At 42.5% G+C, this 21818-nt stretch overlaps 1 protein-coding gene and 1 long non-coding RNA gene across 20 annotated transcripts in view; one reads left to right on the forward strand and one right to left on the reverse strand.

The window, feature by feature from the left end:
• LOC137237381 (uncharacterized) overlaps positions 1–21818 on the reverse strand; it is a 617434-nt gene that overhangs the window by 397032 nt on the left and 198584 nt on the right. The window lies entirely within an intron of this gene.
• LOC137237383 (uncharacterized) overlaps positions 1–21818 on the forward strand; it is a 253773-nt gene that overhangs the window by 158919 nt on the left and 73036 nt on the right. For both annotated transcript variants that reach the window (XR_010948930.1, XR_010948929.1), the window contains exon 2: positions 10051–10291. This is a non-coding gene — a long non-coding RNA (uncharacterized lncRNA). The remainder of the gene's footprint in view (positions 1–10050; positions 10292–21818) is intronic.

Below are 21818 nucleotides of genomic sequence, written 5' to 3' on the forward strand. Positions count from 1 at the left end.
CCCCAAATGGACCCGTCTTAGTCGAGAAAAAGTTCCGAAATGACCCCGACGGAATCCCGGACGGATCCCGAAAACCGTCAAGAAATGATGCCGGAAGGGTCCCCAAATGATCGCGAAATAGTCCCAAAATGATCCCGGAATAGTCCCGAAAATGTCCCAAAATAATCCCGACGGAATCCCGGACGGATCCCGAAAACTATACACAAATGATCCCGGAAGGGTTCCAAAATAATCCCGGAATAGTCCCGAAAAAGTCGAGAAATGACCCCGGCGGGATCGCGGACGGATCCCGAAAACCATCAAGAAATGATCCCTGAAGGGTCACGAGATGACCCAAACGGGATTACAAATAGGGTGAAGATAATTATAAAACCATGTTAATAAGGCAACAGGCGCGTTGGAGCGAATGAAGAGTTACAAAGAAACATACAGGTAAAGCTAATAAAAGCGTGCTAATAAAAGCAATTGAAGGAGGGCGGATGGCGGGAGGAGGAGAGTACCACTGATCGTTTTGCCAAAATTGTTTAGATCTCGATCTGTATGAGCCAGATACCAAAAATTATTGATTTTAGGACAAAATTTACATTGAGTTATAACAATTTATAGATTTTGCACGAGAGGGGAAATGGCGGGGGGGGGGGGGGGGGTGTATCACTGCTCACTTTGTAAGCCCTCGACTTATTTCACCCATTTAGTTTGTAATATTGGTGAAAGTCAGTATACGTAAAGTTATAATGTGTAAAAATTGTTAAAAAGTAATTATTCGAAGGGGTCGTGGGACCCCCCTCCCCCTTTCCATGTTCGAAAAAAATTTCGCCAGTAGCCTATTATCTCTGTCCCAAATTTCATCAAAATCCGTGAAGCCGTTCTGGCGTGATTCAGTCGCAAAGACAAAAAAATATAATAATTAAATTATAACTGTTCCTAGGGGGCGGAGACCACGCCCCTTTTGAAAAGTATATAGCTAGTAGATCCTTCTAGACTATTGGCTATATGCATGCCAAATTTCATACAAATCCGTCCAGCCGTTCTTGCGTGATTGAGTCACAAAGACAAACGTCTGGACAAACATCCAAACATCCAAACATCCAAACATCCAAACATCCAAACTTTGCTATTTATAATATACTAGCCTTTACCCGCGGCCCCGTCCGCAAGGAGAAAATGAAATATGTGGGCTATTCACGTTAGCCTGCTTATAAAGTTATCTGTTTAAAATTTTTTTTCTGTCTAATGCATTTTATTTTTGTAATTGAGTAAAAAAAAGAACTTTATGAGCTGATAACCTGATAGGATCCCAAAATGATAACGAAATTATCCAGAAAAAGCCACGAAATGACCCCGACGCTATCGCGGACGGATCCCGAAAACCATCCAGAAACGCCCAGGAAGTGTTTCCAAAAGTTCCCGAAGTAGTCCCAAAAAAACCCGAAATGACAACGACACGATTCTAGACTTATCCAGATAAGCACACAGAAATGATGCCTGAAGGGTACCAAATTGATCCCGAAATAGTCCCGAAAAAGTTCCGAAATTACCCTGACGGGCTCCCGGACGGATCTCAGAAACCATCCAGAAAATATCCAGGAAGGGTCCCTAAATTATTCCGACTAACTCCAGAAAAAGTTCCGAAATGGCTCCGAGGGGATCCACGATGGATCGCGAAAACCATACAGAAATGATTCCGGAAGGATTCCAAAATGATCCCGAAATAGTCCGGAATTGACCCAGATGGGATCCCGCACAGATCCAGAAATGATCCCGGAAGGGTGCAAAAACTATCCAGGAAAAGTAACAAAAAATCCCGAAATGGCTCCTACGGCATCCCGGACGGATCCAGAAATGATCTCGGAAGGGTCCCCAAATGATCCCAAAATGGTCCCGAAATGACCCTGATGGATCCGGCAAACCATCAAGAAATTATGCCGAAAGGGTCCCAAAATGATCCCGAAATAATACAGAAAAAGTCACGAAACGACCCCTAGAGGATCCCCAAATGATCCCGTATTATCCCCGAAAAGGTCCCGAAATAACCCCGACGGGATCCCGGACAAATCCCGAAAACCATCCAGAAATGATGCCGGAAGGAATCCCAAATGATTCCGTAAAAGTCCGGCATTGATTCCGACGGGATCCCGAACGGATACCGAAAATCATCCAGAAGTGACGCCGGAAAGGTCCTCAAATGATCACCTAATAGTCCCGAAATGACCCTTAAGGGGTCATGGACGGATCCCATAAACCATCCAGAAATGATCCCGATATATTCCCGAAGAAGTCCCGAAATGACCCTGACGGGATCTCGAACGCACCCCTAAATGACCCTGACGGGATCCCAGACAGATCCCGAAATCCATCCAGAAATGATCTTGGGAGGGACCCCAAATGATCCCGAAAAAGTCCCGCAATGATTCCGAGGGGATCCTGATCGGATACCGATAACCATCCAGAAGTGATGCCGGAAAGGTCCTCAAATGATCACCTAATAGCAAAATGACCCTGACGGCATCCCGGACTGATCCCAAAATCCATCCAGAAATGATCTTGGGAAGGTCCCAAAATTATCCCGAAATAGTCTCGGAAAAGTTCAGAAATTACCCTGACGGGTTCCCGGACGAATCCTGAAAGCCATCTCTAAATGATCCCGAAAAAGTCCCGAAATGACTCTGACTGGACCCCGAAAGGATCCCGAAAACTATCCAGAAATGATGCCGGAAAGGTCCTCAAATGATCACCTAATAGTTCCGAAAAGACCCTGACGGGATCCCGAACGGATCCCGACAACTATCTAGAAATGATGCCGAAAGGGCCCGCAAATGATCCCGTATTAGTCGAGAAAAAGTCCCGAAATGAACCCGACGGGATGCCGGACGAATACCAAAAACCAGCCAGAAATGATGCCGGAAGGGACGCCAAATGATCCCGAAAAAGTCCCGCAATAATTCCGACGGGATCCTGAGCGGATACCGAAAACCATCCAGAAGTGATGCCGAAAAGGTCCTCAAATGATCACCTAATAGTCCCAAAATGACTCTGACGGCATCCCGGACAGATCCCGAAATCCATCCAGAAATGATCTTGGGAAGGTCCCAAAATGATCCCGAAATAGTCTCGGAAAAGTCCAGAAATTACCCGGACGGGTTCCCGGACGAATCCTGAAAGCCATCTCTAAATGATCCCGAAAAAGTCCCGAAATGACCCTGACTGGACCCCGAAAGGATCCCGAAAACTATCCAGAAATGATGCCGGAAATGTCCTCAAATGATCACCTAATAGTTCCGAAAAGACCCTGACGGGATCCCGAACGGATCCCGACAACTATCTAGAAATGATGCCGAAAGGGCCCGCAAATGATCCCGTATTAGTCGAGAAAAAGTCCCGAAATGAACCCGACGGGATGCCGGACGAATCCCAAAAACCATCCAGAAATGATTTTGGAAGGGACCCCAATGATCCCGAAAAAGTCCCGCAATTATTCCGACGGGAATCTGAACGGATACCGAAAACCATCCAGAAGTGATGCCGGAACGGTCCTCAAATGCTCACCTAATAGTCCCAAAATGACCCTGAGGGCATCCCGGACAAATCCCGAAATCCATCCAGAAATGATCTTGGGAAGGTCCCAAAATGATCCCGAAATAGTCTCGGAAAAGTCCAGAAATTACCCTGACGGGTTCCCGGACGAATTCTGAAATGATTCCGAAAAAGCCCCGAAATGACCCTGACGGGCTCCCGAAAGGATTCCAAAAACTATCCAGAAATGATGCCGGAAAGGTCCTCAAATGATCCCCTAATAGTTCCGAAATGACCGTGACGGGATCCCGAACGGATCCCGACAACTATCCAGAAATTATGCCGAAAGGGTCCGCAAATGATCCCGTATTAGTCGAGAAAAAGTCCCGAAATGACCCCGACGGGATCCCGGACGAATCCCAAAAACCATCCAGAAATGATGCCGGTAGGTATCCCAAATGATCCCGAAATAATCCCGAAATGACCTCGTCGGCATCCCGGACGGATACCGAAAATTATCCAGAAATGATGCCGGAAAGGTCCACAAATGATCCCCTAATAGTCCCGAAATTACCCTGATGGGATCCCGGACGGATCCCGAAAACCATCCAGAAATGATGCTGGAAGAGCCCCCAAATGATCCCGAAAAAGTCCCCAAATGACCCCGACGATATCCCGGACGGATCCCGAAAACCATCCAGAAATGATGCCGGAAGAGCCCTCAAATGATCCCGAAAAAGTCCCCATATGACCCCGACGAGATCCCGACGGATCCCGAAAACCACCCAGACATAATGCCGGAAGGGTTCCCAAAATGATCGCGAAATAGTCCCGAAATAATTCCGGAACAGTCCCGAAAATGTCCCAAAATAACCCCGACGGGATCCCGGAAGGATCCCGAAAACTATACAGAAATTATCCCGGAAGGGTCCCAAAATGATCCCGAAATAGTCCCGAAAAAGTCCCGAAATTACCCCGGCGGGATCCCGGACCGATCCCGAAAACCATCCAGAAATGATCCCGGAAGGGTCTCGATATCACCCTTACGGGATTACAAATAAGGTGAAGCTAATTATAAAACCCTGTTAATAAGGCAGCAGGCGCATTGGAGCGAATGAAAAGTTACATAGAAACATACAGGTAAAGCTAATAAAAGCGTGCTAATAAAAACAATTGAAGGAGGGCGGATGGCGGGAGTAAAAGGAGAGGACCACTGATCGTTCCTCCAAAATTGTCTAGATCTCGATCTGTATGTGCCAGATACCAAAAAATATTGATTTAGGAGAAAATTTATATTGAGTTATAACAATTTATAGATTTTACAGCAGAGAGGTAGATAAAGGGGGGCGGAGGGTGTCACTGCTTACTTTGTAAGCCCTCGACTTATTTGACCCCTTGAGTCTGTGATATTGGCCAGTATACGTAAAGTTATAATGTGTAAAATTATTAAAAAGTAATTGCTCGAAGGGGTCTTGGGACCCCCACCCCTCTTTCCATGTTCGAAAAAAAATTCGCTAGTAGACTACTGTCCGTGTCCCAAATTTCATCAAAATCCGTGTAGCCATTCTGGCGTGATTTAGTCGGAAAGACGAAAAAATATAATAATTAAATTATAACTCTACCTAGGAGGCGGGGACCTTTTCAAAAATATATAGCTAGTAGATCCTTCTAGACTATTGGCTATATGAGTGCAAAATTTCATCGAAATCGGTCCAGCCGTTCTTGCGTGATTGAGTCACAAAGACAAACGTCTGGACAAACATCCAAACATCCAAACATCTTCACATCCAAACTTTGCCATTTATAATATACTAGCCTTTACCCGCGGCCCCGTCCGCAAGGAGAAAATTAAATATATGGGATATTCACGTTAGCCTGCTTATCAAGTTATCTGTTTAAAAAGATGTTTCTGTCCAATACATTTTATTTTTGTAATTGAGTAAAAAAAGAACTAAATGAGCTGATAACCTGACAGGATCCCCAAATGATCCCGAAATTATCCAGAAAAATCCACGAAATGACCCCGACGCTATCGGGGACAGATCCCGAAAACCATTTAGAAATGCCACGGAAGGGTCTCCAAAAGTTCCCGGAATAGTCCCAAAACACCCGAATTGAAAACGACACGATTCTAGACTTATCCAGAGAACCACAAAGAAATGATGCCTGAAGGGTACCAAAATGATCCCGAAATAATACCGAAAAAGTTCCGAAATGACCCTGACGGGCTCCCGGACGTTTCTCAAAAACCATCCAGAAAATATTCAGGAAGGGTCCTTAGGGGATCCACGACGGATCGCGAAAACCATACAGAAATGATTCCGGAAGTGTCCCAAAATGATCCCGTATTAGTCCCGAAAAAGTCCTGAAATGACCCCGACGGGATCCCAGACGGATTCCGAAAACTATCCAGAAATGATGCCGGAAAGGTCCTCAAATGATCCCCTAATAGTCCCGAAATGACCCTGACGGGATCTCGAACGGACTCCTAAATGACCCTGACGGTATCCCGGACAGATCTCGAAATCCATCCAGAAATGATCTTGGAAACCCAAAATAATCCCGAAACAATATCTGAAAAGTCCAGAAATTACCCCGACGGGATCCCTCACGGATCCCAAAAACTATCCAGAAATGATGCCGGAATGTCCTCAAAAGATCCCCTAATAGTCCCGAAATGACCGAAAACCATCCAGAAATTATGCCGGAAGGGACCCCAAATGATCCCGAATACCATACAGAAATGATGCCGGAAAATACCCCAAATGATCCCCAAATAGTCCCAAAAAAGTTCCGAAATGACCCGGAAGGGATCCCGGACGGATCCCGAAAACCATCCAGAAATTATGCCGAAAGGGTCCCCTAATGATCCGATACCAGTCGATAAAAAGTCCCGAAATAACCCCGACGGGATGCCGGACGGATCCTCAAAATCATATAGAAATGATGCCGGAAGGTACCCCAAATGATCCCGAAATAGTCCCGAAATCACCCTGGCAGGATCCCGTACGGATCCCGAAAACCATCCAGAAATGATGCCGAAAGGCTCCCCTAATTATCCCGTATTAGTCCCGAAAAAGTCCCGAAATGAACCCGACGGGATTCCTGACGGATCCCGAAAAGCATCCAGAAATAATGCCGAAAAGGTCCCCAAATCATCCCGTATTAGTCAAGAAAAAGTCCTGAATTGACCCCGTCGGGATCCCGGATGGATCCCGAAAACTATCCAGAAATGATGCCGGAAGGTATCCCGAAATAGTCCCGAAATGACCCTGACGGGATCCCGGACGGATCCCTAAAACCATCTAGAAATGGTGCCGGAAGGTACCTCAAATGATCCCGAAATAGTACCGAAATGACCCCGACGGGATCCCGGACGGATCCCGAAAACCATCTAGAAATGATGCCGGAAGGTACCCCAAATGATCCCGAAATAGTCCCGAAATGACCCCGACGGGATACCGGACGGATCCCGAAAACCATCCAGAAATGATGCCGAAAGCGTCCCAAATGATCCCGTATTCTTCGAGAAAAATTCCCGAAATGACCCCGACGGAATCCCGGACGGATCCTCAAAACCATATAGAAATGATGCCGGAAGGTACCCCAAAGGATCCCGAAATAGTTCCGTAATGAACCTGACGGGATCCCGGCCGGATCCCGAAAACCATCTAGAAATGATGCCGGAAGGTACCCCAAATGATCCCGAAATAGTCCCGAAATGACCCCGACGGGATCCCGGACGGATCCCGAAAAACATACAGAAATGATGCCGAAAGCGTCCCCAAATGATCCCGTATTAGTCGAGAAAAAGTCCCGAAATGAACCCGACTGGTTCCCGGACGGATCCCGAAAAGCATCCAGATATGATGCCGAAAGGGTCCCCAAATGATCCCGTATAAGTCGAGAAAAAGTCCCGAAATGACCAAGACGGGATCCCGGACGGATCCCGAAAATCATCCAGAAATGATGCCGAAAGCGTCCCCAAATGATCCCGAAGGTACCTCAAATGAACCCGTATTAGTCGAGAAAAAGTCCCAAAATTACCCTGAAGGGATCCCGAACGGATCCCGAAAACCATACAGAAATGATGCCGAAAAGGTCCCCAAATGATCCCGTATAAGTCGAGAAAAAGTCCCGAAATGACCAAGACGGGATCCCGGACGGATATCGAAAACCATCCAGAAATGATGCCGAAAGCGTCCCCAAATGATCCCGTATTAGTCGAGAAAAAGTCCCGAAATGACCCCGACGGGATCCCGGACGGATCCCGAAAACCATCTAGAAATAATGCCGGAAGGTACCCCAAATGATCCCGAAATAGTCCCGAAATGACCCCGACGGGATCCCGGACGGATCCCGAAAACCATCCAGAAATGATGCCGAAAGCGTCCCCAAATGATCCCGTATTAGTCGAGAAAAAGTTCCGAAATGACCCCGACGGGTTCCGGACGGATCCCGAAAACCATCGAGAAATGATGCCGAAAGAGTCCCCAAATGATCCCGTATAAGTCGAGAAAAAGTCCCGAAATGACCAAGACGGGATCCCGGACGGATCCCTAAAACCATCTAGCAATGATGCCGGAAGCTACCCCAAATGATCCCGTATTAGTCGCGAAAAAGTCCAGAAATGACCCCGACGGGATCCCTGATGGATCCCGAAAACCATCTAGAAATGATGCCGCAAGGTACCTCAAAGGAACCCGTATTAGTCGAGAAAAAGTCCCAAAATGACCCTGAAGGGATCCCGAAAGGATCCCGAAAACCACACAGAAATGATGCCGAAAGGGTCCCCAAATGATCCCGTATTAGTCGAGAAAGGGCCCCGAAATGACCCTGACGGGATCCGGACGGAACCCGAAAACCATCCAGAAATGATGCCGAAAGGGTCCTCAAATGATCCCGTATCAGTCGAGAAAAAGTCCAGAAATGACCCCGACGGGACCCGGACGGATCCCGAAAACCATCCAGAAATGGTGCCGAAAGGCTCCCCAAATGATCCCGTCTTAGTCGAGAAAAAGTTCCGAAATGACCCCGACGGGATCCCGGACGGATCCCGAAAACCGTCCAGAAATGATGCCGGAAAGGTCCCCAAATGATCGCGAAATAGTCCCGAAATGATCCCGGAATAGTCCCGAAAATGTCCCAAAATAATCCCGACGGAATCCCGGACGAATCCCGAAAACTATACACAAATGATCCCGGAAGGGTCCCAAAATAATCCCGGAATAGTCCCGAAAAAGTCCAGAAATGACCCCGGCGGGATCGCGGACGGATCCCGAAAACCATCCAGAAATGATCCCTGAAGGGTCACGAGATGACTCAAACGGGATTACAAATAGGGTGAAGATAATTATAAAACCATGTTAATAAGGCAACAGGCGCGTTGGAACGAATAAAAAGTTAGATAGAAACATACAGGTAAAGCTAATAAAAGCGTGCTAATAAAAACAATTGATGGAGGGCGGATGGCGGGAGTAGAGGAGAGGACCACTGATCGTTCCTCCAAAATTGTCTAGATCTCGTTCTGTATGTACCAGATACCAAAAACTATTGATTTAGGAGAAAATTTAGATTGAGTTATAACAATTTATGGATTTTACACCAGAGGGGGAGATAAAGGGGGGCGGGCGGAGGGTGTCACTGCTTACTTTGTAAGCCCTCGACTTATTTGACCCCTTGACTCTGTAATATTGGTGAAGGCCAGTATACGTAAAGTTATAATGTGTAAAAATTATTGAAAAATAATTTCTCGAAGGGGTCGTGGGACCCCCACCCCTCTTTCTATGTTCGAAAAAAATTTCGCTAGTAGACTACTGTCTGTGTCCCAAATTTCATCAAAATCCGTGTAGCCATTCTGGCGTGATTCAGTCGCAAAGACGAAAAAATATAATAATTAAATTATAACTGTTCCTAGGGGGCGGGGACCACGCCCCTTTTGAAAAATATATAGCTAGTAGATCCTTCTAGACTATTGGCTATATGTGTGCAAAATTTCATCCAAATCGGTCCAGCCGTTCTTGCGTTATTGAGTCACAAAGACAAACGTCTGGACAAACATCCAAACATCCAAACATCCAAACAACCAAACATCCAAACATCCAAACATCCAAACATCCAAACATCTAAACATCCAAACATCCAAACATCTTAACATCCAAACTTTGCCATTTATAATATATATTAGATGTATATTAGATTAGATATTAGATATTAGATTACGAGCCGCACCCGTGCGCATCTTGCGCAACCAATATAATAGTCTCTAATCAAATATCAACAGAAATAAGTTCTATCAACCAATTAAAACTTACAACTTGCGCTGCCATCTAGCGTATGGTATCAACTGCCGGTAATGCAGTGCAAATATTCACAATAGTGCCATAGTAGAAAAAGATTTCGTTGTGTGCTCATAAACGTTTTTTTTAACAAATAATTTTAATAAAATATAGCTAAACAAAAGCACTACGACCAAAATTGCCCAAAGCTCGCTAATAGCCCGTATCTCCACCTTTACAACCAAAACTTTATTTATAGATTTGGATTCCAAATAAGAGCGAAAAAGGGACCCGTAACTAAAAACAGCAATTAAAAATAATATATAAGATTATAACTTTCATGAAAATTAAATGGCATATTAATCATTTAACAAACCTCAAAATACATTTTGAAGAACAAAACAAACCCCGAAGCCGGGAAGTCATTTCAGATCGAATTCATTGCTTTATTACTATTCAAATTTCCAGCGCTGGAATCTGAAATCTTGTTCTTTGAAATGGTAAAATTTCAGTGTATGAAATCAAGTATATGAAAATTTGTTTTCTTTCCATCGTTTAAAAGAACAAAGTGTGTATTCTAGTTGTGTTAATATATTTTTTATAAATGGCCATGAAGCAGGACAGCACTCGTTACGCCAGAGCTATCAGAAGCTTTTGATACGGTCAATCACGGCACGTTACTGCAAGACTTGAAAGGGTCGTCCCTTCCTCCAAGTCACATAAGGTGGACCGCAAATTATATTTCCGGTCGGCAAGCATCGGTGCAATTCAGAAACATAACATCTTAACCCAGACGAGTTAAGCAAGGGTTCCCACAGGATGGTGTCCTATCCCCGCATTTATTTAACTTCTACATATCGAAGCTACCTTCACCAACAGAAGCAACCACTATCGATTTCTACGCCGATGACTGCGCAATTATGGCCACAAGCCCATTCCCACACATCGATGAGTTTGTAATAAAATAAACAGCTATCTCCTTAATCTCTCTACCTTTGTCGCCACGCGAAATCTGACATTGTCACCGACCAAATCATTGGCGACCTTATTTACAACATGTACACGGCAAATGTTGACCCTATTCGACATCCACGTCGACGGCATTACGCTACCGACTGTCTTACACCTTAAAATCTTGGGTGTGACGTTCAATCAGGAGATGAATGAGAAAATGAAATCGCAATTCAAAATTCCAGAGCCGTAGTAAAATCCTCAAATCTCTTGCCGGCAGCACATGGGGTAAAACCAAAGAAACGCTCATTACCACATACAAAGCAATTGGCCGGCCGATTGAATGCTACTCGTGTCCGATATGGTCGCCAAGTCTAAAGGTTACTCACCGGAAGAAAACACTGCCCTCAGAACCGCTACGGACTGCCTTCGTATGTCCCCAGGACAATACCTACACAATGAGGCGAGAGTACTCCTCATTAGGGAGATAAATGAATATTTATCTAAATATTTATTGAAACAAGTAAGGAAGGCTAAGTTCGGATGTAACCGAACATTACATACTCAGTTGAGAGCTATGGAGGCAAAATTAGGAAAATCACCATGTACGAAAATGAACCTAGGGTAACCCTGGAATGTGGTTGTATGACATGTGTATCAAATGGAAGGTATTAAAGAGTATTTTAAGAGAGAGTAGGCCATAGTTCTATGGATGGACGCCATTTAGGGATATCGCCATAAAGGTGGAACAGGGCTGACTCTAGAATTTGTTTGTACGATATGTGTATCAAATGAAAGGTGTTACTGAGCATTTTAAGAGGGAGTGGGCCTTAGGTCTATCGGTGGACGCCTTTTCGAGATATCGCCATTAAGGTGGACCAGGGGTGACTCTAGAATGTGTTTGTACGATATGGGTATCAAATGAAAGGTGGTAATGAGTATTTTAAAAGGGAATGGGCTTTAGTTCTATAGGTGAACGCCTTTTCGCGAAATCGCCATAAAGGTGGACCAGGGTGACTCTAGAATATGTTTGTACGATATGGGTATCAAATGAAAGCTGTTAATGAGTATTTTGCAAAGGAGTGATCCTTAGTTCCATAGGTGGACGCCGTTTCGAGATATCGCCATAAAGGTGGACCAGGGGTGTCTCTAGAATGTGTTTGTACGATATGGGAATCAAATGAAAGGTGTTACTGAGCATTTTAAGAGGGAGTGGGCATTAGGTCTATAGCCTTTTCGAGATATCGCCATTAGGGTGGGCCAGGGGTGACTCTAGAATGTTTGTACGATATGGGTATCAAACGAAAAGTGTTACTGAGCATTTTAAGACGGAGTGGGCATTAGGTCTATAGGTGGACGCCTTTTCGAAATGTCGCTATTAGGGTGGGCCAGGGGTTACTCTAGAATGTGTTTGTATGATATGGGTATCAAATGAAAGATCGTAATGAGTATTTTAAAAGGGAGTAATCCTTAGTTCTATAGGTGGACGCCTTTTCGAGATATCGCCATAAAGGTGGACCAAGGGTGACTCTAGAATGTTTGTACGATATGGGTATCAAACGAAAGGTGTTACTGAGCATTTTAAGAGGGAGTGGGCATGAGGTCAATAGGTGGACGCCTTTTCGAGATATCGTCATTAGGGTGGGCCAGGGGTGAATCTAGAATGTGTTTGTACGATATGGGTATCAAACGAAAGGTGTTACTGAGCATTTTAAGAGGGAGTGGGTATTAGGTCTATAGGTGGACGCCTTTTCGAGATATCGCCATTAGGGTGGGCCAGGGGTGACTCTAGAATGTTTGTACGATATGGGTATCAAACGAAAGGTGTTACTGAGCATTTTAATAGGGAGTGGGCATTAGGTCTATAGGTGGACGCCTTTTCGAGATATCGTCATTAGGGTGGGCCAGGGGTGACTCTAGAATGTTTGTACGATATGGGTATCAAACGAAAGGTGTTACTGAGCATTTTAAGAGGGAGTGGGCATGAGGTCTATAGGTGGACGCCTTTTCGAGATATCGTCATTAGGGTGGGCCAGAGGTGAATCTAGAATGTGTTTGTACGATATGGGTATCAAACGAAAGGTGTTACTGAGAATTTTAAGAGAGAGTGGGTATTAGGTCTATAGGTGGACGCCTTTTCGAGATATCGCCATTAGGGTGGACCAAGGGTGACTCTAGAATGTTTGTACGATATGGGTATCAAACGAAAGGTGTTACTGAGCATTTTAAGAGGGAGTGGGCATTAGGTCTATAGGTGGACGCCTTTTCGAGATATCGTCATTAGGGTGGGCCAGGGGTGACTCTAGAATGTGTTTGTACGATATGGGTATCAAACGAAAGGTGTTACTGAGCATTTTAAGAGGGAGTGGGCATTAGGTCTATAGGTGGACGCCTTTTCGAGATATCGCCATTAGGGTGGGCCAGGTCTGCCTCTAGAATGTTTGTACGATATGGGTATCAAACGAAAGGTGTTACTGAGCATTTTTATAGGGAGTGGGCATTAGGTCTATAGGTAGACGCCTTTTCGAGATATCGTCATTAGGGTGGGCCAGGGGTGACTCTAGAATGTGTTTGTACGATATGGCTATCAAACGAAAGGTGTTACTGAGCATTTTAAGAGGGAGTGGGCATTAGGTCTATAGGTGGACGCCTTTTCGAGATATCGCCATTAGGGTGGGCCAGGGTGACTCTAGAATGTGTTTGTACGATATGGGTATCAAATGAAAGGTGGTAATGAGTATTTTAAAAGGGAGTAATCCTTAGTTCTATAGGTGGACGCCTTTTCGAGATATCGCCATAAAGGTGGACCAAGGGTGACTCTAGAATGTTTGTACGATATGGGTATCAAACGAAAGGTGTTACTGAGCATTTTAAGAGGGAGTGGGCATTAGGTCTATAGGTGGACGCCTTTTCGAGATATCGCCATTAGGGTGGGCCAGGGGTGACTCTAGAATGTTTGTACGATATGGGTATCAAACGAAAGGTGTTACTGAGCATTTTAAGAGGGAGTGGGCATTTGGTCTATAGGTGGACGCCTTTTCGAGATATCGCCATTAGGGTGGGCCAGGGGTGACTCTAGAATGTTTGTACGATAAGGGTATCAAACGAAAGGTGTTACTGAGCATTTTAAGAGGGAGTGGGCATTAGGTCTATAGGTGGACGCCTTTTCGAGATATCGCCATTAGGGTGGGCCAGGGGTGACTCTAGAATGTTTGTACGATATGGGTATCAAACGAAAGGTGTTACTGAGCATTTTAAGAGGGAGTGGACATTAGGTCTATAGGTGGACGCCTTTTCGAGATATCGCCATTAGGGTGGGCCAGGGGTGACTCTAGAATGTTTGTACGATATGGGTATCAAACGAAAGGTGTTACTGAGCATTTTAAGAGGGAGTGGGCATTAGGTGGATGCCTTTTCGAGATATCGCCATTAGGGTGGGCCAGGGGTGACTCTAGAATGTGTTTGTACGATATGGATATCAAATTAAAGGTATTAATGAGGGTTTAAAAGCGAGTGGCTCTTAGATGTATATGTGAAGGCGTTCTCGCGATATCGAAAAAAATGTGGGCCAGGTGATCCAGAAAATCATCTGTCGGGTACTGCTAATTTATTTATATATGCAATACCACTAACAGTATTCCTGCCAATATTCCAAGGGCTGTTGATTTCGCCTTGTAGAACTTTTTCATTTTCTTCTACTTAATATGGTAGGTGTCACACCCATTTTACAAAGTTTTTTCCAAAGTTATATTTTGCGTCAATAAACCAATCCAGTTACCATGTTTCATCCCTTTTTTCGTATTTGGTATAGAATTATGGCATTTTTTTTTTCATTTTTCGTAATTTTCGATATCGATAAAGTGGGCGTGGTTATGGTAGGATTTCGGCCATTTTTTATAACAAGATAAAGTGAGTTCCGGTAAGTACGTGGGCTAAGTTTAGTAAAGATATATCGGTTTTTGCTCAAGTTATTGTGTTTACGGCCGAGCGGAAGGACAGACGGTGGACTGTGTATAAAAACTGTGCGTGACTTCCACCGATTTCGCCCATTTTCACAGAGAACAGTTACCGTCATAGAGTCTATGCCTCTACCAAATTTGAGAAGGATTGGTAAATTTTTGTTCGATTTATGGCATTAAAAATGTCCTAGACAAACTAAATGAAAATGGGCGGAGCCACGCCCATTTTGAAATTTTCTTTTATTTTTGTATTTTGTTGCATCATATTATTACTGGAGTTGAATTTTGACTTAATTTACTTATATACAGTAAAGATATTAAATTTTTTGTTAAAATTGGAATTTAAAAAAATTTTTTTTTAAAAAGTGGGCGTGTTCTTCATCCAATTTTGCTAATTTTTATTTAGCACATATATAGTAAGAGTAGTAACGTTCCTGCCAAATCCCATCATGATATCTTCAACGACTCCCAAATTACAGCTTGCAAAACTTTTAAATTACCTTCTTGTAAAAGTGGGCGGTGCCACGCCCATTGTCCAAAATCTTACTAATTTTCTATTCTGCGTCATAACGTCAACCCATCTACCAAGTTTCATTGCTTTAGCCGCCTTTGGCAATGAATTATCGCATTTTTTCGGTTTTTCGAAATTTTCGATATCGAAAAAGTGGGCGTGGTTATAGTCCGATATCGTTAATTTTAAATAGCGATCTGAGATGAGTGCCCAGGAATCTACATACCAAATTTCATCAAGATACCTCAAAATTTACTCAAGTTATCGTGTTAACGGGCAGACGGACGAACGGACGGACGGACATGGCTCAATCAAATTTTTTTTCGATACTGATGATTTTGATATATGGAAGTCTATATCTATCTCGATTCCTTTATACCTGTACAACCAACCGTTATCCAATCAAAGTTAATATACTCTGTGAGCTCTGCTCAACTGAGTATAAAAAGTCACAAGGAAAAAAAAATAATTTTCGACACCCTGTATCAACGCCGTCTATTCATATTTAAGTCACTCTTTTTACACAAGTGATGTATCCTACTCTGACAACATTTTGACCAACTTTAGTTGATTTTTGAGCTATCAGGCTTTTGAGTGGAAACACTTGACGTGAAAAGCCCCATATATAATGCTGGAAGATTGTTGCTTTTGGGCCACCCTATCATGCATATTTTTACATGAAAAAATATTTAAAATTAAGTATGCATTCGTTATGTCTTGTCTACATTTAAATATCCATCAAATCAAAAACAAAATCGTTGGATTTAAAACGTTCTTGAATAAAACCTTTTTTTCTATACGAATACGTGTGCGAATATTTACAGACATACAAAGATTATGTATGCAACAAAGACATCACTGTCAACAACAATTGAATTGAAAATAGCTGAAATAAAATTTAAAGTGCATAACTTTCCCTTACGCCAACGCTCCGCTAGCAAGTTACCGCAAAACATACTTTGTGGCACACGCTTCAAATAAAAATTTGTACATACCTATACAAACACATTATTTACTGAATAGACAACAAAGTTGTAAAAATATATTGTTGGCAACAAATTTAACACTTGAGGTGTTAAGCAAAAATTTTATAGAAATACAATTTATTGTCACTAACATTGAGACTTCGAACGAATATGTTTGAGAGTGTATGAGTGTGGTTCGATTTTGAACTGTAAAGAACTTGAAGAAACTTTTATAACTTTTTAATTACAAGCAATATTTTAAGCATTTTCCACTTAATAACTGTAAAAGCGTATTTGGATTGCATATTTGCAGAAGAAGAAGATAATTTTATTTGCTTTGCTTGACTATAATTAAAGCGCCTTTAATTTTAAAAAAGTGAATAACTGATATATTACATGATACTCGAAAGGGAAAGCCATATTGAGAACAACCCCCTAGTCCCAAATTTCACTACCACTAAAAATCCATCGCAAAAAATACCTGAAACCATATCAAGTTCGCAGAAAAGTATGCAACATTTTGTCATATGGTCAGAAGGAATAACTGCCTAACTGCTATACTTTTACATAGGGCTTAGGGGGTTATTCCTTATGACCATGTGGAAATAAATGCGGGGCGTTACCATATTTTCTATTCGTTGAAAACTGTTTAGGCCATTTAATGTTCATGTTGGAAATTGGTCGGATATGGTCGATGGTGGTATCAACGGATGCGCATCACTGCTATTTTCCAACTTGAGTGGCCGTAAACGCAAAGCTGGAGGAGATGAGCAAGAGCGTACCAGATGTAAAGATCGAGAGTTAGCTCCAGCTGTTAATTGTCCTGTGATATCTATCTCGCAAATTGGAAGAGCAGTCTTACCGTCAAAGGAAATGGCAAGGTGCGTGTACTGACTGTAGATACGAGGGCATCTGATTCCTTGATTCGATCTGATTTGGTCATCTGGAGAGTAAAGCCATTACCTGGAGCAAGGTTGCGTACGGTCTCGCGAGTATAACCAAGTCCAGGGAGAAGTGTTATGTGAAGTCTTAATTGGTAAGGTCACGGTTCTACACAAATTCGTTGTGGCAGAGATCGTTGATGAAGTCATATTGGGAGTGCACTTTTTAGTCGATCATGACATCAGGATCGATATGCAGAGTTTGGAGAAAGGGTTCAGCAGTAATCGAGTGCTGGTATAAAAGATTCGACAAAGACCACGAAAGGCAAAGGTAAAGGTTGATGGATCGAATGGGCCAAATAAAGCGAAATCAAAAGTACCTGTGAGAGAAACACTGGCATTAACAAAACCAAAAGGACGCACACAAACGAAGGAAAGAATTTCTCAGAAGGAATGCGAGGGTAGTTTCAAGCCAGGGCGCACTACTGTTGTGAACCGTGGGAACGATATTGTGAAGAAGATCAGTTATACCATCTACCGCATACAAACCATTGGGAAACCACGAAATAGAAAAGTGGTTCATTTGGAGAAGCTGGTGGCGTTTAGATCAGGAAATTTGTGGAGGGCAGTGTGACGAATATTAGCAACACTATGGGATAGTATCATCTCTAAGCCGATACTAAGCAGTGACTCGTATTCACATCAACAAATCAATCATTATGTCTACCTATATGTCCATACGAGCAGCGGAGAGTAACGCACAAACACATGCATATATATGAGATACTCCCAAAAGTATGCAATCATTTGTGCAAACATCACTCACATATACACGCGCATGGGCTATGAGAGAAGCTATAAATCGTGCATCTGTATTCACAGCTGAGTAATTTTATAGCTGATAACTAGTAAGTTCTGGAAATAGAAGCACCTAGAAATATGTCAACGAGGAAACCGCACAGTATAAAAGCAGCAACAGTTGAGGTATGACAATCAGTTTGATTTAAGCAAGCTATCAGTTGCGAAGTATAAGCGTTATTGTGAAGTACTTTAATAAAGGCCATTTTGCACTTGTTATTCAATAGTTTAGTGATTTGAACGTTAATAGAAGGTTGCAAATAAAAGAAATTGCAGTAAATTCGTAACAATACAATCGTGTCTGAAATTTAAATTTTATTTTCAGACTTCATCCTTCAACACCCAAGTCTCCCGGTTTGACATTTCCTAAAGTTGGGGGCGCTATTCAAAACTAGTCCCTTGGAGTGAATCCCATTGATTATAGTTAAATATCACCTGCACGTTACGGCTCCTTTCACAAGGTGAGGCTTTGTCCTTCGCAAGAACACTCAAAGTGGTGAAGCAAAAGCTTTCCCAAGACAGTCGAACTAATGACCGTGTGTGCTACTACCCTAACGTAGTGGACAGTCGAACTAGTCTGAAAACTGAAGCTACGCGGTCATCCATAATGAGCTCTTATATCATAAAGCCCGAAAACAGCAGTTAAAATCTTTCAACTTAAAATCGGTCGACTTTCATTCTAAAATATCGGGTTGATTTAACGTAGGCTATTGAAATCACTGTTGTAAAAACAAACGTCTGCAAACTTTGGTCTACATTTTAAAAATTTTATCCAGGGTCCCTGTAAAATTTTAATTATGTAAATTCGTCGAGGATTACACAGCCCCACAGAAAAAAAAGTGGAATGTTCAACGGAGGAGACAGGTCAATTCTTCTAGATTTTTGGTCGCTGAACACGAATCCGTTGTCAGAATTCAAAAGTTGGTTCTTTTTTTTCTAATCTCAAAGATGTTCCGTTTTTCTAGTTTTTGAAACGAAAAACTGGAGTTTTGTGAGGTTAAAAAAAAAAAAAACAAGAGCTAACAACGGATTCGTGTTCAGCGACCGAAAATCCATAAGAATTGACCTGTCTCCTCTGTTGAACAGACCCCTTTTTTTCTGTGGGCTGTGTTATACGATTTTCACCCATGAGTTACGCAATGGCATCCACTTAGAGTGCTTATGATTTCGAGGGCGAGGTGTGTGGCATATGGTGTGAGGGTCAGGAGGCGTGGTAGCGACTGGTGGTCGGGAATGCTACTGTTCGCACATCGGGAATTGTAGATTTTAAAAATAGCCAAAAAAACTGGAGGGGAACTTTGCCGCGTTCAATAATAGGCAAGCGTTGGTGTAAATCGTTAAGACTGTGCCACGAGAGCCATGAGTATGAAAAGGTCATTAATATCAACCGTAAGTCGCCTTTGCGCGTGACCGCCAAGGAGCCACAAATGATTTAAAGAATTGTGTTCACGACGATTATTAGGAGATAACCCCAGGTAAAACTACGATTTGCACGAGATATACAGACAAAAGTGTGACGTTATTATGTATCTCTATTTCTTTTCAGCAGACGCAGTACCAATTCCAAAGACCGGAGTTGGGTTCGAAGCCTCACTGGAGTAACTGGACGATGGACAATCCCTCCGCAAGGAGCTACTCCTGAAAATTTTTGAACCATCTGCTAGATTTTAAGGAAGAAACCCCGGATCTTTCCAAAACGGCCAAAACGTTGATTTCCTTAAATACATACAAACAAACCCTTTCCTAAATATTATTTTTTTAAATAGAAAAATCAAGCTTCAAGTAAGAAAACCGGCGTAAACCTCCAGTACGGGCGAATCTGCATCCAGAATAGATTGGTATTAAATATAAGCGAAAGCGAACGATAGCCACGCCCACTTCCAAAATTTAGAAATATGAGATAGTTCAAAAACAAACACTGCTGAGCTAATGAAATTTGGTAGGTGGATTGGTTTTATGACGAAAGATATAAGATCCTAACAGCTCTGGAATATGGGCGTGGTACTACCCACATTTAGAAGAAGAAAATTCGGAAGTTTAACAAGCTCTTAAAGGTATTACATTGGGATAGTGTCCCTGCCAAATTATATAGACTAAGTGAAGATAATCTAAACCGGTTATATACCTCTATGGTATTAACTACGTTTGACTTTATTCTATGGTTGAGCTAATAACAAACTTCACCAAATTTTGAAAAAGGTAGTGAACCGGTCCCTTTTTTTGTTACTCTTTCCCAAGTACTTTCAATGACATAAGTTAAAAAAAAATCTCCCAATCCGAACGAAATTTGGCATAAGCATTTTTTTTTTTTCAAAGCTACAACTGGTAAACAGCATTTTCACCCACTCAAGTTCATTAGTGGTAGATTCTGAATCGTTTTTGCTTGGTTTGAACCAAAATGAGTTCAGAATAGAAAAGGAGGCCGCAAGATAAGCACGAGAACTAGACCTTATAATAAAGCATTACCTGGCTACCTACAAATAAGGTACAAGTATTCCTCTACCTGTCTCTGCCAAATCAGTGGATGTCTCCTCTTACCTCTGCTTCCAAACTGCGGTAACGATTATCCAACCGCAGAACATGATCTAGCTTGCGAAGCCTTTGGGCTTTAACCCGCTGCACTATATTCGTATTTGCCTAACGTTCATTTAGCTTATCATTACACCTTCTTCGACATTCAGTGTCGACATAACGGACAAAATAATACATTTTCAAGAGAATTTTTTTCGCGAACACTCCAAGTTACACCTTATTTTTGCTCGACACTGTCCATGATACCTAGCCACACATCAGGACAGGTATGATGTGCGACTTGTAGAGTGTGATTTTTTTGTTCGTCGAGAGAGGACTTAAGTTTTCAAATGCCTACTCAGTCAAAAGTAGCACTTTTTGGAAATATTTACACTCCTTTTGGTTTCCTAGCCGCCATTGTTTTCGACGTTAATGCTAGATCTCAAAGTTCTTCGAAGTCGACAGTGGCATGGCTGCCAAGCGATAACACGCCGATTCTTTTTTGGATGACATAAAATAACTCGTCTTGTCCTCATTTACCGGAAGGCCTCTCTCTTTTACCTCTCTATCTAATCAAGAAAAGACAGAGCGTACAGCGCGTTTGTTAAGGCGCTCGCATTTTGACGTTCTTATAATAGATTTCCGTTCAGATCTGCTGCTCGAACTATCTGATCCATCATAAGGTTAAAGACATCAAGCCATAGAAGGTGCCCTGTTTAAGGCCCTCGTTTGGTTTTGAATGGCTTGGGGATGTTCTATCAATTTATCCCAGAGCTGGTGGTCTTGCTCAATATCATTTGGCAGAGCCTTAACATTTTTGCAAGGGACTTAAGGGAAGGGAAGAATTTTCGAAATAAATTTGTCATCATTTTTGGCTTACTTTGTTTTGTTGATTTTCCGACATGGTGGATAAATGATGTATATTGGAACGATTTTCCGTCATCGCTTGTCAAATTTGGTTTCGAGGCAAATCGGTTTCGGCGTTGTGCCGAAAAAAAAAATGTGTCAAGGGATGGCGGAAAATCGTTCCAATATAGATTATTTTTGGCTTTCTAACGGGATCAGTTTTTGATAATTTGTTTCCTGGATCATTCCTGAAACCATAATAGTTTAATGTGTGTTGGAATAATTTCATGATTATGGGATTTTTTTGAGGATCCAACGAGGATTATTTCGGTATCATTCCCCAACAGTTTCGTTTTTGAAATCATTACAATATGAAAGCTGAGGCCAAGTAGTTTTTTATTGTTAATAATGTTCTTTAGTTCTCCTCTTCAGTGTAGCGCTTACACAAATACAGTTTTTCCTGGAACCATGCCTTAGCCAAAAAAAAAATTATCTGCATTCAGAAAATATCCTACACTCACTCCTATGCACCTTTTAATCGAAAA

Source organism: Eurosta solidaginis, chromosome 1 (assembly GCF_040869045.1).
Source record: "Eurosta solidaginis isolate ZX-2024a chromosome 1, ASM4086904v1, whole genome shotgun sequence".
Lineage (NCBI taxonomy): Eukaryota > Metazoa > Arthropoda > Insecta > Diptera > Tephritidae > Eurosta > Eurosta solidaginis.